This window comes from Oryctolagus cuniculus, chromosome 5, assembly GCF_964237555.1.
Source record: "Oryctolagus cuniculus chromosome 5, mOryCun1.1, whole genome shotgun sequence".
NCBI classification, from domain to species: Eukaryota; Metazoa; Chordata; class Mammalia; order Lagomorpha; family Leporidae; genus Oryctolagus; species Oryctolagus cuniculus.
In genome coordinates this window covers 36,543,509-36,558,373 of record NC_091436.1, presented here as the reverse complement: position 1 = coordinate 36,558,373, position 14,865 = coordinate 36,543,509, and the positions used below count along the sequence as shown (strand labels likewise).

General features: G+C 42.8%; 1 protein-coding gene across 1 annotated transcript in view; it reads right to left on the bottom strand.

Moving 5' to 3' along the window:
• The window catches only part of STX7 (syntaxin 7), a 49,008-nt gene extending 41,345 nt beyond the window's left edge, over positions 1–7,663 (bottom strand). The window contains exon 1 of the mRNA XM_002714821.5: positions 7,534–7,663. The gene's annotated coding sequence lies outside the window, so the exon portion shown is untranslated. The remainder of the gene's footprint in view (positions 1–7,533) is intronic.
• Positions 7,664–14,865: the final 7,202 nt, after the last annotated feature.

Here is a 14,865-nt window from a genome sequence, read left to right as displayed (position 1 = left end):
GTCTCTCTCTGCCACTCTGCCTTTCAAATAACAAAACAACAAAAAAAGGGAAAATAATTGGATAGTAGGTCTAAAAAGACATTTTTCAAAGAAAGACTTATAAGTTGCCAATAGGTATATGATAAAAATGTTCAAAATCACTAATTATCAGAGAAATTCAAATCAAAACTGAAAGGAGATATCACCCCACTCCAGTCAGATCGCTTATTATCAAAAAGACAAATGATCACAAATGTTGGTGAAGATGTGGAGAACGCTTGTACATTTTTGGTAGGAATTTAAACTAGTACAGCCATTGTGGAAAACAGTATGGAAGTTCCACAAAAAAAAAAAAAAACTAAAAAAAGAGAACTACCATACAATCCTGCAACCCCACTACTGGATATATCCAGAGAAATGAAATCAGTTTGTTGAAGAAACATCTGCATTCCAATGTTTATTGAAGCACCATTCACAACAGCTAAAAAAATGGATACAATCTAAGTGTCCATTCACTGATGAGTGGATATAGAAAATACGATATGCATATATATGTATGCATATATATATACATATATACATACAATGGAGTATTATTCAGTCACTTAAACAAGGATGAAATATTGTCACTTACAATAACATGGGTGGAACTGGAGGTCATTATGATAAATAAAATAAGGCAAGGGGTCAGCATCGTGGCATAGTGAGTTAAGTCTGCCTGTGAATGCTGGCATCCCATGCATGTTAGTCTGAGTTCCAAATGTTCCATTTCTGATCCAGCGTTCTGCTAACATGCCTGAGAAGGAAACAAAGAATGGCCCAAATACTCAGGACCCTGTCACCCATGTAAGAGACCCAGACGAAGCTCCAGGCTCCCAACTTTAGCCCTGTACAGTCCCAGCCATTGTGGCCATCTGGGGAGTGAATCAGCAGAAGGGAAGCCTCTTTCACTCTCTGTCTCTCCCTCTCTCTCTTTCAAATAAATAAATAAATCTTAAATAAATAATAAATAAATAAAATAAGCCAAACACAGAAAAGCAAGTACTACATGATCTCACTCATGTGAAGAATCTAAAAAGTCGATCTCAGTTGGTTGCTAGAGGCTGGGGAGAGTAGTGAGTAGGAAGGATGGGGAGAGGTTGATTAGTGGGTACTAAGTTATAATTAGATATAAGTTAAGTTCTGGTGTACTACTGTACAATTATTCTTAAAAAAAGAAGAAAGGGTTTTGAATGTTTTCACCATTAAAAAATGATAAATGTTTGAGGAAATAGATTTTCCCAGATCTGGACATTGTACAATGCATATTAAATCTAAACATCATGTGGTACCCCACAAGTATGTATTATTCTATGCGTCAGTTAAAATAATGACATTTAAAAGTAGTTCTAATTTCAGTAAAACTTTTACTGGAGACATGGATAAAGAAAGAAAGAAAAAAAGAAAGAAAAGAATAAAATTAAGTAACTGGTCCAAGATAGCAGAGCTCACCCGAAGGTGGAGATGGGAGTCAATTCCAGGGTTCTGATTCCAAAGCTACCCATGCTTGTTAACACAGAACAAATGCCAGTGAAGAGGAAGAGCCCTGGATACTAGGCTGAGTTTGGATATACCGCAATAAGAAACCACAGGAGATCCCTGGTATGGGAAAAGAGACCACAATGAAATCCACAGCTTTTTTGTTAGGAAACTGTTGAGACCAGCAGAACAGTGCTGGTTCCATGCCCAGAACCCTGGTGCCTGGTGGAATGTGCCTGGCTGCCCTGCAGGTCCTGGGAGCTTTCATAGGTACTCCACTACCTTTCACTGCTCCATAGGTCCCATTTACCTGTTCTGGGCCCTTTGGGCCTCAACACATCCTATAAGTAGACACAAAACAAATTACATTAAAGTGTAAATTCAAACCTCAACTGAGACAAATGAATTGCTGTAGCAGGGCAAGGTTAAACCCCCATCCAAGAAGCCTTGAACTTGGGCCTGCAGCTATATGAAGTGTTGGGGCCCACACAGAACAAGACAAGAACTGGTGATTCATTGAGACCACCACTATACCAAGCCTACTAAAAACCACCAAATGGATCTCTAAATTCTTCAATTGCAAAAAATAATAAAGGCTTTACTGAGATATAATTCACATACCATATACATCACACATTTAAAGTACACAATTTAATTTTTTTAAAAATATATTCACAAAGTTGTGTAACCATCATCACATTACTTTGAAAGTGTTTTCATTACACTAAAAATAAAGTCCATATCCATTTGTGGTTACGCCCTATTCCTCCCCAATTTCCCCAGCCTGGGAAACTGTTGATCTGCTTTGTGTCTTTATTGCTTGGCCTTTTCTAGACAGTCCATATTAACAGAAGCATACAATATGTATTCTTTGTGACTGGCTTCATTCTCAACTATGTTTTCAAGGGCCATTCACATTGTAGTATGTTTCAGTACTTCGTTCCTTTTATTGCCACTTTTTATTCCACTGTATGTATAAAGACAATAATCTATTGGCACAATGACCTCTTCCTGTCTCCTTTCCCTCTATCAACTAGATCTAAGAGCCAACACAAACACAAGGAATGAGAAAATGCTGTTTCTTATTAATGTACTCCCTTGGGGGCTTCTATAGCCATATGGTTCCATTTTAACTTAAACACATATTGAGTTTCATATCCATACCTCCAAGTAATATTCTAAACTCTGTCTATTGTCTCCATGTCTTTGAAGCTACATGAACTCCCCAACTCCCTGTTCAGTGGAAGTGACAACCAGAAATCTCTACCTTGGGCAAGACACTTAGCACTTGGGCTGCTGCCACGATTAACAGGAGATAATGCACAATCAGGGAACAAGTGCTTTTCCAACTTACAGGGAGGAATGGTCTAATCTGCTCTTGCATATGCAGGGCAGCATCAGCCAAGAGTACGCCAACCTCATCGGTATCAGAGATCACAGTCACCTGAAATCCACTTTACGAGACCCACTTTACCCCCAAAGACAGTAAATCATAGTCTTCTCAATTTGAGCGTAGTAAGATAGCTTCTCACTGTTCTCATTAGAAGCTATCTTTTTTTGCCTCTCCAGGGATTTATCAAATCTTCCTTTTCTTTTCATTCAAGCAACTAACCTTGAGAATGTTCTTTCTACTGAGAGAATTAGGCTTCATTTATACAAGAGGCTGCTATTCTTGGTCTGTGTGGAAATTAGGGAAGGGGCACCTGGGTGATCACTCTAGCTCAGTCTTGAGTGAAGAATGAAAAGCAATTTGTGGGGGTTGGCGTGGTGGCACAGTGGGTTAAAGCCCCAGCCTGCAGCGCTGGCATTCCATATGGGTGCCAGTTCGAGTCCTGGCTGCTCCATTTTTCCATCTAGCTCTCTGCTATGGCCTGGGAAAGCAGTAGAAAATGGCACAAGTCCTTGGGCCCCTGCACCCGCATAAGAGATTCAGAAGAAGCTCTTGGCTCCTGGCTTTGGATTAGCTCAGCTCTGGCTGTTGCAGTCATTTGCAGAGTGAAAGTGGAATGAAAGACCCCTCTTTCTCTCTCTCTGGCTCTACCTCTCTCTGTAACTGTGTCTTTCATAAAAAATAATAAAAATGAAAAAACAAAAACAAAAAATTAAAAGAAATTTGTAAATTATAGAAGAGAAAGATAAATAAAAATTAAAGAAGAATAATAATGGCTAACATTTACCCAAGACTTACTATTTCTTAATCATGATGTTTAGGACTTTCTTTTCATTAAAGATTTATTTTATATATTTGAAAGGCAGATTTACACAGAGAGGTGGAGACAGAGGGATCTTCCACCTGCTGGTTCACTCCCCAAATGGCCACAACAACCGGGGCTGGGCCAGGCTGAAGCCAGAAGCCTGGAACTCCATCCAGGCCTCCCACATGGGTGGCAGGGGCCCAAATACTTGGGCCATCTGTTCTGCTGTTTCCCAAGGTGCATCAGTAGGGAGCTGAATCAGAAGTGGAGCAGCCAGGACTTGAACCAGCACTGATATGGGATGTCGGCATTGCAGGCAGTAGTTTAACCCGCTGTACCACAATACTGACCCTAGTGCCTAGGGCTTTTACATTTATTTTTGCAGTTAATTCTTTTTAGGATTTATTTATTTATTTGAGATGCAGAGTTACAGAGAGAGGGAGAGAGAGAGAGAGGTCTATCATCTGCTGGTTTACTCCCCAAATGGCTGCAATGTCTGGAGCTAGGCTGATCCAAAGCCAAGAGCCAGGAGCTTCTTCCAGGTCTCCCACACGGGTGCAGGGGTCCAAGCACATGGGCCATCCTCCACTGCTTTCCCAGGCCATAAGCAGAGAGCTAGAATGGAAGAGGGGTAGCTGGGACACTAACCGGCACCTACATGGAATACCGGGACAGGGCAGAGGCTTAGCCTACTACACCACAGTGCCAGCAACTTTTCAGTTAATCCTTACATTAAACCTTTGAACTAAGTATAATTATTACTGTGATTTAAGAAATTGAGACTAACTTGCTGAAGATCAGCAAAAGAGTCAATACTTGAAACTAAACCTTATATAGTTTACTTTTTTTAAAACACTAAATAATATTGCTTTCCAATAAAACAAAATTACAGACAGGTGAACCCACTCAATTAGAAAAGTCAAATTTACCAACTTTTTGCAGGCCCTCTAAGAAGTTTTGCCATACCCACTCTAAAGATGAGGAAATAGGTTTGGTATAAGTAGGTGAGTTAGCCACAGTAATACAACTGAATAGCATACTCCTCTCCTATTCTACTAATAAGCAATATATAAAAGGCAACAATGGTTGGTTCTTCTGGAGTAAAATATGAGAAATAAGGGACCAAAAGGATGACTTTACTCTAAAACGGGCACACACAAATAGACAGTTAACTATAAACTGACCTAAAAGGTTATGAACTTTGCATACAGGTTAAATTGTTGCCAAGTTTTTCAAATGTTTGCTTTCCACATCTGTTTTCAGGACCTAGCTCAAGCTGCTACTGCCTAAAGCACTCTTATGGAATCCCTTTCAAAGTCCATTTAGAATTCCTAGTTTCATTCCTCAGACTGACAATTACATAACATTATCTGGACCTGCACTGTCTAACAGAGTAGTCACAAACTCCATAAGCTATTAAAACTACAATTAAGTCAAAAGAAAAATTCAGCCCTGAGTCATAACAGCAACCTCTCAAGGGTTCAAAGATTGTATGTGGCTAGTGTCCAAAGCCCAGACAGCTCCTGGACCGTCCACTTCCATGCTTGCAGCAAGTTCTGCGAGGATGATGCTGATCTCACCTCGGTAATTATCTTTGTGGAGATATACGAGGTCTGGGCACTACAAAGAGAAAAAGGGGCAGGGTAGATCAAAGCGCAGCACTCATAACGAGTCTTCTCAGACTGCTTCTAAAGGAACAAAGGGAATTTCAAAATGGAACCCTGGGTGACAAACACTGTCCTCACTTACCAGTGGCCATGCTGCAGAACCTTTAAGATTCCAGTAAGCATAGATCTTGTGTTCTTTAAATCTAGGCTGGGCAAAGAAGTGGTCAGTTTCACTTTCTCAATCATCAGCACCAGCATATAATACTGAATTTCTTTGCAGGTTGTGCACCAATACATAAGTTCCCGGAGTCATGGGGGTGATAACTTGTGTGTGTGTATGTGTGTGGACTGTTTGATTTTCAGAATTCAGGTACATAATAGGTGCTCAATTAATATTTGTAGAACAAATGAATAAAATGACCATACTTCTGAGAGACATGGACCCATCCTGAGGGTATATATAAGGGGTCTTCAGAAAGTTCATGGAAAATACCTATCACAAAAAATTTATGCGTGAATTTCAAAAACGTTTTGCACCAAAATAAACTTATCTTTTCTTTCTACTTCTACATAAGCATTCTGATGTACATTCACACTTCCATTTCTAAAGCACTGGATTCCAAAGCCTCTTTCAGATCCCAAAAGGATGCCCCAAGGTTATGGTTGTCTTGTGCCTGATGCCATTTCCCAACCTTGGAATGCTCTTTCCCGTGATCTGCACGGGACAGGCTACTTTTCCCAGGAGTTATCTATCACATGCTAGAGAAAGCCAGGCCTGATGTGAGAATTCACCACTCCTGCCACTCTGTCATTCTCTCTCAGTGCTCCCTAACACTCATCACTATCTAATTATTTAATTGGCATATGCTTATGTCTATCCTCATCTTTGGAACACAACAGATATCCAACGTTGTCATCTTGTGGTACGTGTAGTACCAGGTGCACAGTAGATGCTCAATGAAAGTGAGAGCGCTCACTACGGCTTAGTAATCTCTACACCTGCTCAACAGAGGCATTCCTCAAGCCACTACCTCCACAGGATGAGCCATTACACTACTCAGTGTTAGTTCACATTACCAAGGGCTTTGTTTTCACTTTTCCCACATTAAGCTTTCAAATTACATGGAATCACAGGAAAGCCTCACTCAGACTTACTGCAGATATTTTATATAATTTAATTTTCAACTACCAGTACTTGGCTGAAGTTTGGGAACATAACTAAAATTAGAATTGACTTGTTATCTGCAGCATAAGTAAAACATCTGAAGGAAAAATGACATAAACTTTGTAGAAGTGAATGATACTCATTAGACACTTTCAAACTACAGCCCAATTTCTAACTTGTCACAAGGCTGAGGCTGATCCACAACACCAGATGCAGATGTAGTGGAACATTTTTTCCCCCAGTCTCTGCCCAGGTGCAGCTCAGAGCAGAAGGAACACCCACCTCCGACATTACTAAACAGTACAGCATTTCATAATTACTTCCTTTTCTTCCAGATTCCGGGCAAGATTTAAATTATATATAACTGTGTCGAATACAGTGATCGGAGGTACAAAAAACGAATACACAAGTGTAAGAGCCAAGCAAATGTCAGAAATATGAGAGAGAAAACACAGCATTTGATCATAAAAGCAATGTTCCTATTAACCCATTCTGTCTAAATTTAAAGAAAGAGAGGGGTATGGAGGTGCTCGGAATTCTTAAAATATTGTGATTTCCAAGGCCTTAAAAATGTAATAAAAAGAAAGTTGGCATGTCAAAGTCACCAAAGCCAAACACAAAGGGCCGCTGAACACACGTCTAGGGTTTGTCTACCACAAGCATTTGACTCTCGTGCCCCTGTTTTCGGGAAGTTTCAAGCATGTGTTTGTCGACCCGTAAGTTAAAAGGAGGAAGAGGTCTCTTGTCTGTTCTCTCCAGCCTCGGGAGCGCAGCCCTGGGCGGCTCCAGGCGGCTGCCACCCGGCAAGCGCCGGACTGGCGGAGCTGGCGAGGCCGGCCGAACCGCCTCACCTCGGCCGCGAGTGCGGGTCCAGCGACGGGCCCGGGGGGCTTGGGGACGGCCGGCGCTCCGGGAGCACGGGCAGCACCCGCCCTTCGCCTCCCGCGAGTCTGCCGCAGAGCTCAGGGCGGCGGCCGGCGGACCAAGCGCACAGAGCAGGTGGCAACGCTGCAGGGACACCGCGACTCCGGCCGCCCAGCCAGAGCCCCCTGCCCCACGCCTCTCTTACCCTGACCACTTCGGCTTCCTCCTCCTCCAGCGGCCGCTGTCACCCCGGGGCCCCACAGCCCCCAGCTGCAACTCTCAGCTGATGGGCGGCGGCACAGGAACACCCACTGCGCATGCTCCCAGTGTAACCCGGAGAAGAAGGCGAGGCTAGAGGGGCTAGCTCCTCACCCATTGGCTTTAGGGACTGAGTGACAGAGAACCTCTCCCGCCCCCTCTGGTTCACAGCGAAGGAATGGAAGCGCCAGCAAAATTGCAGGGGGCAGTTCTTTGAAGGCGGGCACACAAATGGTGGAAGCCTTAGCCTGCATACAGAAGAAAAGAGGAGGAAATGGAGGGTATTCGTCTTCTTCATCCCATGAAGCCAACCCCCTGGACTCGTGCCTTCACCCCGCCCCCGCCTTAGGCTCTTCCCTGTCTCCTTTCCTAACCTTTAACTCCGCCGTAGACCGAATGCACAGCTCCATTCGAAAATGCAAACGCAGATACGCCATCCTAGCAGGAACAATGAAGGGACAGGGGAACACCCCGGGTACTCACTCAGTGGACTAGCTTTTCTTGATCACGCAAGTCAGTCCAAACATCCTTGAAAGGCAAGAAGCAATCTTCGTGGACTTTAAAATTGGAAGAGAATGTTCCAATAATAAATATTCAATAGGAAGTATTACCTGAAAAGCATCAGTTGCTTCAAGTGAGAGAAATACTTTACTAAACTAATTAGAAGATACAATGGCTTGGCCTTTGCTCCTATCAAGGCAACATTGTTTTCCAAAAAGATCATAAGATTAAGTGAGAAGTCTAGGGCTACTTAGAAAAGCAAAACAAAACACTAAGCACAAAGTGTTTTGAATTAGTACTACTTAGAAAATTCTAGGCTGTTTGGTGTTATACATGCACATGTATATCCCTGAATACATCAGGACTAGTCTTTACCTCTGTGAGATGGAAATAATACAAAGAGATGGGCTTGCTGGCCAAGTAGAGGGCACACCCTCACCTAAAGGCAGTGTGATTCAGATATGACCATTGTGAATGTTTGGGAATATTGGCCAATAAAGTCAAATTGTCTGCTTTTCGGGATATAGTGGAAATTCTATTTGTGTGTGTATGTGTGTGTGTGATATGTGAAGTTTTCTTTTTTGATGTTCTCAAATTGTTATGAAACATTCTCTGATCAGACAAAGTATGTGTTTGAACTCAAATAGTAGGCAGCAGTGACAGCCCCTGAAGCTGGAGAGACCCTTGTGGAAAATCTAGTGCCACTTCCTCATTTCATAGATTAAAGAAACCGAAACCCAAAGAAATATGAAAATCACAAATTATGAACAGCACAGGTCCAGATAGCCTAATTCAGAATTTAGAATCTTTCCTACTGTTTCATTCATTCAGAAAATGTTCATTGAGATCCTGCCACATGCCAAGTACTGCAGATGTCAAGGTAAGTAGGATGTAGTATTTTCTTCAAAGGAGCTTAAGGAGTGGAGGTCCTTCCCAGGACAGATAAGATATGCTATGGTATAGATCTGTTCATTGCGTGGTGGAAACCCAGAAATGGAGTTGCCTTATTGTGCAGAGGAAGTGATAACAGAATTTGAAAAGTGTGAGAGTTTGTTGGAACATGAAATGTGAAAGGACATTGTGGGTGAAAGGAAGAACACATGAAGCTTCATAACATCATAGGCAAGAGTAAATTTCTAGGATGCCTGAATAAATTTATTTACAGAAAGCATAGTCGATAAATTGGGTGGGAATGAGACTGAAAAGGCAAGTGGAATTCATGTAACAAAAAGCCTCTATGTCCTGTTGAGTGGCAACCTAATAAAAGTTGAACCATTAAAGGATTTAGTCAAGGGTGTAAGGTGTGGATAATTCCATGCCATGAAGAGAACTTTGGAGAAGTAGAGGAAATGAAAGTAAAATAATATTGAGAATGGAGAGGGTTGGGGACAATGAGAGAGACCACTCAGGAAGCTGTTGTATATCAGAGATATTGAAGGACTACACTAAGACCAATTCGTTGGAGAAGATGGGAAAACCAACTTGAGAAATATTTAAGAAGACTGCTGGGGGCTGGTATGGCACAGAGGTTAAGCTACTGCCTGTGATGTCAGCATCCCATATAGTGCCTATTCAAGTTCTGGCTGCTCCACTTCTGATCCAGCATCCCTGCTGATGTGCCTGGGAAAGATGTGGAAGATGGCCCAAGTGCTTGGGCATCTGCCACATATGTTTGAGACCCAGATGAAATTCTAGGTTCCTGGCTTCAGCCTGGTCCAGCCCTGGCTGTTGTGGCCATTTGAGGAGTGAAGCTTCAGATGGAAATACTTAAGAAGACTTGAAATTAACTGGAGATGTAGCGTAAACAAGGTAATTCCTAATCTTCTGATGTGGGAAGCTGCACTGTACATGATGTAGCTCTCTGATCGCTAAGATTGCTATAGAGCAATTGCAGTTTGAGAATGGAGGTGGTGAGAAGAGGGAACAAAGTGACAAGAAAGTTAGTTTTGGACATGGTATTTTCAAGATTATGGGACTCTTGAATATCTACGTTTGAGATGTCTGGTGTCTTGCGGGTATTTGAAAATGTGATCTACAGTTCTGGGCAGAGTTACAGTTGAAGTTATGGGAAGAGAAGAGCTTACTTACTTTAAGTGTGGGGCATTATGGACTATTTGTGTGGAAGAAACAGACAGGGACAGAAAAAGAAAAACCCTGAAAAGGAGTGGGAGAGATAAGAAATAAACCAGAAAAAGGTGAACTAGAGAGTGAAGGAAAACATTTCAAAAAAAAGGAACAGGCTATGATGTTTTGGGTCACAGAAAGTTCAAGTAAATTGAAAATTGTATGTTGGACTTAGAGTTAGAAAGTGATTGAGGAACTTGAGAAAGAGGCACTTCAACCATTCAAGGAACTGTCGTGCAAGGTACTTACATCTACATGATGTCTAGTGCTGTTTCCAACCATGCTTGTGTCTCCTTTGCTAGAACTCTGGGCTGTGGGATAGGAGGTGAAATGCAACTGAATATGGGAGCATCATATGTACTCATGGAGGAGCCACTTCTGTGGGGCAACACGCACTCCAGAGCTCCCCCTTGGGATCCAGCTGAAGTTGGTGTCGGCCAAGACCCTATCCATGGTATTTCGCCATTGCATGCCACTTCCTTAGTCACCTGCTCCTGTGAGTATTCCTAAATTCTCTTGTTCTTCCCTGCATCTGCCTCTAGAGGAGCCAGCATAAGATACCATAAAGATAATTGAAAATGAATCTTGATGAAGAATGGGATGGGAGAGGGAGTGGGAGATGGGATGGTTGCGGGTGGGAGGGTGGTTATGGGGGGAAAAAGCCACTATAATCCAAAAGTTGTACTTTGGAAATTTATATTTACTAAATAAAAGTTAAAAAAAAAGAATGTGTCTTCCAACTGCTAAAATTCAAAAATTATACTTGCAAAATTTATATTTATTAAATAAAAGCTTTTTTTTTATTTATTTTTTTATTTTTTTGACAGGCAGAGTGGACAGTGAGAGAGAGAGACAGAGAGAAAGGTCTTCCTTTGCCGTTGGTTCACCCTCCAATGGCCGCCGCTGCTGGCGCGCTGCGGCCAGCGCACCGCGCTGATCCGATGGCAGGAGCCAGGAGCCAGGTGCTTTTCCTGGTCTCCCATGGGGTGCAGGGCCCAAGCACCTGGGCCATCCTCCACTGCACTCCCTGGCCACAGCAGAGGGCTGGCCTGGAAGAGGGGCAACCGGGACAGAATCCGGCGCCCCGACCGGGACTAGAACCCGGTGTGCCGGCGCCGCTAGGCGGAGGATTAGCCTAGTGAGCCGCGGCGCCGGCCAAAAGCTTTTTTTTTTAACAGGCAGAGTGGACAGTGAGAGAGAGAGAGACAGAGAGAAAGGTCTTCCTTTGCCGTTGGTTCACCCTCCAATGGCCGCCGCGGCTGGCGCGCTGCGGCCGGCGCGCCGCGCTGATCCGAAGGCAGGAGCCAGGTGCTTCTCCTGGTCTCCCATGGGGTGCAGGGCCCAAGCACTTGGACCATCCTCCACTGCTCTCCCGGGCCACAGCAGAGAGCTGGCTTGGAAGAGGGGCAACTGGGACAGAATCCGGTGCCCTGACCGGGACTAGAACCCGGTGTGCCGGCGCCGCTAGGTGGAGGATTAGCCTATTGAGCCGCGGTGCCGGCCTAAATAAAAGCTTTTTATTAAAAAAAAAGAAAAATTACAAAGGCTCAACATAGATGACTCACAGACTTCTTACTCCAAGTTCCTAAAAAATAGAGCTGAAAGCAAAGTTTTTTATACTGTTGAAGGGTGGAATTACAGTTTAGATGTAAACATTTCGATTGGCTTTACTTTCATCTTTAGAATTGGACAACACTTCTTTCCATAAAATGGAATAAGTATTCCTGTGGGCTAAGTAGAAGAAGTTTAGTTTTGTAGGCAGAGAAAGACTGAAGAAAGCAGAAACGAAAGACCAAAAAACAGATTGATCCCTTTAAAGTTACTTTCTGTGGAAGGTGGGGACACAGAGACAGAACAGCCAGAAAGTGGTGGTTGCCATCTGGTTATTTCAGTTTGCTTCTTTTATATAAGGAGTAAAGCAAAGGGAACTTCATTGTCAAGCCAAATGAAAATGACCTGTTTGGGAAATTTGGTTGGTTTCTTTCTAATCCTCATATCTCAGAAGTCAGATAAGTAGCTTAGTGAACTTTAGCACCATTTTGATTTTTAACCTGGTCTGTTGGGGCCCAGTGCTAATGCTTAGTGCCAAACAATTGCCTCCTGTGGTTTTTATCTAAGGACACTAAGGCTTTACAATAATCCTAGGGCAGCAGAAGCAAGGTATAAGGGAAGGGAAACCAGGAAGAAGGGAGAGCAAACACACAATGGCTTATCTTCAAGAAAACATGGCTTAGTCACTGTGATCAGTGAATTGGGACATTTTCCAGGCCAACCTATAGAACCACTGTGACTTTGAACGAAATTTGGTGAAGTGTGAGGGAAAGGGGAGAAGAAAGAGGAATTTCCTTCATTGATTCTTCTGAAACAAAATTTACCCTGGGGACACTAAGTGCCCTACACGTCCAGGTTGTGTTATCCAGATTCTCTGCAAAGTCAGATCCAAAGTAGAACCAAGTATAGGGCTGGATGAGAGGTGAGGGCTGGTGTTGGAGCACAGCAGGTTAAGCCACCTTCTGCAATGGTGGCATCCCACATGAGCTTTGGTTTGAGTCCCAGATGCTCTACTTGTGATCCAGCTCCCTGCTAATGTGCCTGTGAAAGCAGCAGAAGATGTTCTAAGTACTTGAGCCTCTGCCATCCATGTGGGAGAGCTGGATGGAGATGGACAGTGGGGGAGAAAATATAGCCTCTCTGTGAGTTGCATTGGTGAGTAGCTGTGTGCTAGCGCTGTGATTACCTCTCAGAGCGCACAGTGGAGGCTTCACAGAAACTCAGACTCAAAGTGGGACAGGAAAGACATCCAGCAGTGTTAATTAGGCAAGATCTCTGTTGACTGAGGTCTCCTGAGAACAAATGACTGCAGTCATGGAGGCACCTAGAACTAAGTACATCTGGGGCGGTTTATAAACTGCACAGGAAAGAATCAAAGTAGCCAATAATTACAGTTGAATATGATGAAAATAGAAGGAAAATTACAATGAAAATAACATTGAAAGAGCATCTCAAAATGGAACTGAAAGGGGATTAGAAAAGAGCTTATGCAGGATTCCAGCTGCTGCCTGAAATGTGAACTTTGGTCACTTCCACCCTTTGACCTCCAGTATCTTTAACAGTCAAGACCCTAAGACAGTTGCACTGGGCCCAGAGGCTCCTCTGGATGCATGTCTGGAGGCCATCAAACTTGTTTGATGGATGTTTCCACTCTATTTGCACATCCTTTTCTCTTTCTTCTGTCAGTACCACAGTCTCTTTTCCTCCTTAACACACAAGCACTCACTTTTCCTGCCTTCCTGATGTAGAGCTATCTGGGTCTGTGTCTCTCAAGCTGTGATTCCTAAGACCCTCCAAATAAAGTCCTTTTACTTTTGTAGTGTCTGAGTTTGAATTGATCAACAGTAGTAGAACAAAAATCCACAAATGTAAGTGAAATAAAAGTAAAACATAATGTTTTGTTGTTTTTGTTTTGTCAAATAAAAATATCTGGATTTTATAAGGAAAGACTTAATCAGAAAGTTTACCATAATCGGGGAAAGAAACTACTGCAATAGAGAACCCTTTAACATAAGCTCTGCAAATGGAGGCCAACATTGTGGCACAGAAGGTTAAGAGGACCAGTTTGAGTCCCAGCTGCTTTGTTTTAGATCCAGCTCCCTACTAAAACAACTGAGAAACCAAAAGAAGATGGCTCAAGTGCTTGGACCCTAATCACCCATGTGGAAGACCCAGATGGAGTTAAAAGCTCCTGGCTTCAGCCTGACCCAGCTCCACCAATGGTCATTTTGGGAGTTAACCAACAAATGGGCAATCTTTTTATCTCTAGGTCTCTCCCTGTCTCTTTTGCTTTGCCTTTCAAATAAACAAAATAAGTCTTTTTGAAAAGGATCTGCAAGGGTCTCACGGGCTAGGCAAAAGTATTTCTCGTCTATAGAGAACAGAAAATAAGAATGGAAAGAATTGGGTGTGGGCATGCAGGATAAACAGAAGTGAAAATAACACACAATAGATCAGAGAAATTTTACCCCAGGCCCATCTAATTCTCAGCATGGGCTATTAAGAAGGGTGTACTGTTTTCTAGCTCTGGCTGAAAATAATCCAAAATTTAGGGACTTGATTAGCAGAGACTTCATTAATAAGCATTTTGTTCTTATGGATCAGTGGAGATCAGAAGTTCAGCCAATCTTTTATGATGCCAAGAATGGAAATTTGGAGGATCTACGTCTGGCCCTGTCACAAAGAAGCAAGCAGAGACAGTATGAGTCTTGTCTGAGTAAGAACAGTAGGGAAGGGCCATTCTTTGTCTTTCCTAGTCCACAAAACATGGTTGGTGGGGAGGGATGGTTCTTTAACCATCACTGTTTTCTAGAATTTCATGGATCTGGTGAAATCCAGCATTATGAGACCTCAGAAACCACTCATGTGAGAGACAATGATAATACTCAGCTTTAACAAGGATTAGGAATATGGGTATGGATTACACTCTTAGTATGGCAGCTCTGTAAATTGATGCAATCTTTCTGTAAAGTTTTAAGTGTAGTAGACTGACTCTTCAGTCTATCGACTCAACCATCAGAAATCAACACTGAGACTGTTATAGGTCATGGATATATCAGAGGTCCTTATCTTCAGACAAGAAAAGGATTTCAGATGTGAGACT